We start from the raw sequence: 3,886 nt of genomic DNA on the forward strand, positions 1-3,886 counted from the left end.
CATTGTAACCTTTACTAGGGTTGGTCTTTCACAAGGCATCACTTCAGAAGAGTGAGAATGAGTAGCATGTTACTGGTGGTTTTTCCAAATTGGGTTTTCGCATAAAATCATTGTGTCAAATGCATTATTGAATCTATTATGTTCCATGCTTACATTTCTGCAAAGTTGATTTGACAATAACCTACAAAGTTTAAGTGATTGTATGATCTAATGGATGCATACATGATGAATATGTTTTATGGATATGGGTTTAATAAGCTATGAAAAGTTTTATTTGTACATCTGAACTTTGGATAAATGATTCAACCCCCCTCTCAGTTATTCTAAAGAATTCCAACAATTGATATCAGAGCCATCTAGGTAAGAGGACTAGTTTGGAGGTACTAGAAGCAAAAGATCAAGATATCTAAAAGAGAGGTACCCAAGCTTAATAGAGAATATTTTCCCTGCATGGTAAATTCTAATGAAGCTACACCTAGGAGGTCTTGGAGATCATGCATAATCTACCATCATCATAGAGCATGTCAATCTTGTTGGAGCCCTAACTATTGAAGATCTAAAAAAGAATAAAGAACACAACTAGGCAATGTTGGAGATTGCCGCTACTCTAAATTATGCCAAGTTTGATGATATAAAGGGTTGTAATAGTGCAAAGAAATTGTGGGATGCTCTTAACACTATTTATGGAGGAGACACAAATGTTTTAAGAGCCAAATTTGAAAGTCTTAGAGGTAAGTTTGATGATATGAGAATGCAAGAAGGTGAGAATGTTGCTTAATATTTCTCTAGGATAAAAGATGTTAATGCAATAAGAGGAGCTACTAGTAAGATAGATGATGAGACTATACTAAGCAAAGTTTTGAGAACACTATTGCCCATTTATACTATTAGAGTTTCTACAATACAAGAACTGAGATGCATACCAGGTTCTAATTTGACTCTTGAAGGTCTGGTAGGTAGGCTCACTTCTTTTGAGCTATCTAATTTTGATAATTTCAAATATGACAATGTTGAATTTACTTTCAAAGCCAAGTTTTCATTGAAGGAACCCAATGAGAAGAAGAAGAAAAAGGTAAAATATGTTTCAAGTGACAGTGATACATATGAGGAAGATGTAGAACAACTTTAAGCACTACTTGCAAGGAGATTTCATAGAGGTAAAGGAAAATTCAAAGGTAAGTTACCTATCATATGTTTCAATTGCAATGAGGTTGGTCATATTGCTTCTAGATGTCTAGAGAAGAAAAATTATAGAGGTTAGAAGAAATGAAGACAACAAAGATTACAAAGACAAAGGCAAGAAGTCTTGCTACATTGCTAAAGAGGGAACTAAAGATGGATTTGATGATCATGGTGATGAAGTGGTGTATGTTGCAATAAAGGATAATTCTAATGAAGATGAGGTAATTGCATTGGTGTCTTGTGTGAACAAGAATGACAAATGGATCACTGACAATGGGTGTTCACATCACATGAATAGAGAAAAAAGTAAGTTCATTACGTTGAATTATTATGATGGAGATAGTGTTAGGTTTGGTAATGATGCACCCTATCTGATAAAAGGAAAAGGTTATATCAAACTCATAGAAAAGATTTTATGTGACAATGCTTATTATGTTGAAGGACTTAACTATAGTTTGTTGAGTGTGTCACAACTGAATAGTTTAGGTTGTTAGGTGGAGTTTGAGAACAAGATTTCTAAGATATATGATACTGATAGAAAATGAATTGTTAAAGGTGATCAAACTAGAGGTAATCTATTCTACCTTGATATGGAGGATGCTACTTGTTTAGTTGTATAATTTGATGATGTGTGGCTATGGCACAAGAGGTTATGTCATATTAATTTTGATAACTTGTTTAGTATCAGTAACATGAGAAGAGTTAGAGGTTTGTCTAAATTGAAGAAACCTAACAATGTAATTTGCAAACAATATTAGTTAGGTAAAATGAAAAAGTCAAGTTTTAAGAGTAAGACTCATACTTCTAAAGGAATATTAGAGATTGTTCATGCTGACTTGTGTGGACCAATTATGTACAAAGCTACAACGGAGATAAGTACATTATGCTATTTGTTGATGATTATTCTAGAATGATGATAGTTATATTTCTGAAATAGAAATATGATGCTTTTTAAATGTTTAAGTGGTACTTAGCAAGAGTTGAGAAGGAAATAGGTAAAAGTCTAAAATGTTTGAGATCTGACAGAGGAGGAGAATTTACATTAAATAAGTTTGATATGTTTTGTAATGACAAAGGAATCAAAAGACATGCATTTGCCTCTAAGACCCCTCCACAAAATAGAATTGTTGAAAGGAGGAATAGATCTATAATGGATTGTGCTAGGACACTCATGATGGAGAAGAATGTTGCTTTGAAATACTAGAGAGAGGTTGTAAGTACAGCTATATATACCTTGAACTGTGTGCAAGTCAAGAAAAGTACTCATTCAACACCTTTTGAACTATGGTATGGATACTTACCCAATGTAAAAATTTTTGAGGTATTTGGAAGCAAGTGTTATATTCTCAAGGATTTCAGAAATGGTAAACTAGATGCAAAAGGTCAAGAAGGTATATTCCTTAGCTATTCCACAAGAAGAAAAGCTTATAAGTGTTTATAACTAACACTAATAAAGTTGTGGAAAGTGCAAATGTGAAATTTGATGAATATACAGAAGTGCATAAGGTTGAATCTATGAAAGAACCAGAGGAATACAAATCATTTGTATATTTTTATGAAGGTATGCCTACTGATGAAGATGTTGTAAATCAAGTTGCAAATCAACAAGTTTTAGTGATTGTTGAGATACATACTATGAATGTCAAGTTACATAATGAAGTTGAGGTACATTCTAATTTTGAGATTAGTGTACATGAAAGAGATGTTAAACTACCTGATAGAGATGTACATAGTGATTTAAAAGTTGAGAGACCAAATGAGCAAAACAAAGTAGAACCAAGATTGTCAAAGTATGTCTCGTCACCTTGCAACATATATCATTAGAGATAAATATGCAAGACCAATGACAAGGAACAGGTGGAGAAATGATACTTGTTTTCTTAGCATGCATGAAAATAAAACAGTGAAAGCTATGGAAGAAGAGATTGAAAAAATTGAGAAAAATAAGACATTGACTCTAGTTCCTAGACCAGAAGATAAAATTGTGATTAGCACCAAGTGGGTGTACAGAAACAAGCTAGATGGAAATGGTGAAGTCACAAGGAACAAGGCAAGATTAGTTTGTAAAGGATATGCACATGCTATGTTATTTTGCATACAAAGGTTTCAAAGTTTATCAAATGGATGTTAAATCTGCATTTCCGAATGGTATATTGGAAGAGGAGGTTTATATAGAACAACCAAAAGGATTTGTTGATGCTAACAATAAAAACATGGTATGTAGACTACACAAAGCTTTATATGGTTTCAATCAAGCACCAAGAGCATGGTATGAAAGTCTTCATAAATATCTTGTGAAGATTGGATTTGAGAGGACTGATGATAACAACAATCTATACTTGAAGATAGAGAAAGGAAATGCATTTTACTATCTGAAATTTTTGTTAATGATATCATATTTGGAGGCCAAGATACTTTATGTAAGGCTTTTGCAAATGAAATGAAGAAATAATTTGAAATGTCTATGTTGGAGAGATCAAGTTCTTTGAGGGTTTGCAAGTACATAAGATAAAATATGGTATATAAATCACCCAGTCAAAATATGTAAAGAAGATACTTGGAAGATTCTAAGCTAGTAAGCACACCTATGATGATAGGACATAAATTTTCAAAGAATGATGATTCAGGTAAGGTGAATCAAACATTGTACATGTCTATGATTGACAAATTATAGTATGTAGTACACATCATACCTGATATTGCA

This window comes from Cupressus sempervirens, chromosome 1 (assembly GCF_028749045.1).
Source record: "Cupressus sempervirens isolate cs-2001-9-10 chromosome 1, ASM2874904v1, whole genome shotgun sequence".
Lineage (NCBI taxonomy): Eukaryota > Viridiplantae > Streptophyta > Pinopsida > Cupressales > Cupressaceae > Cupressus > Cupressus sempervirens.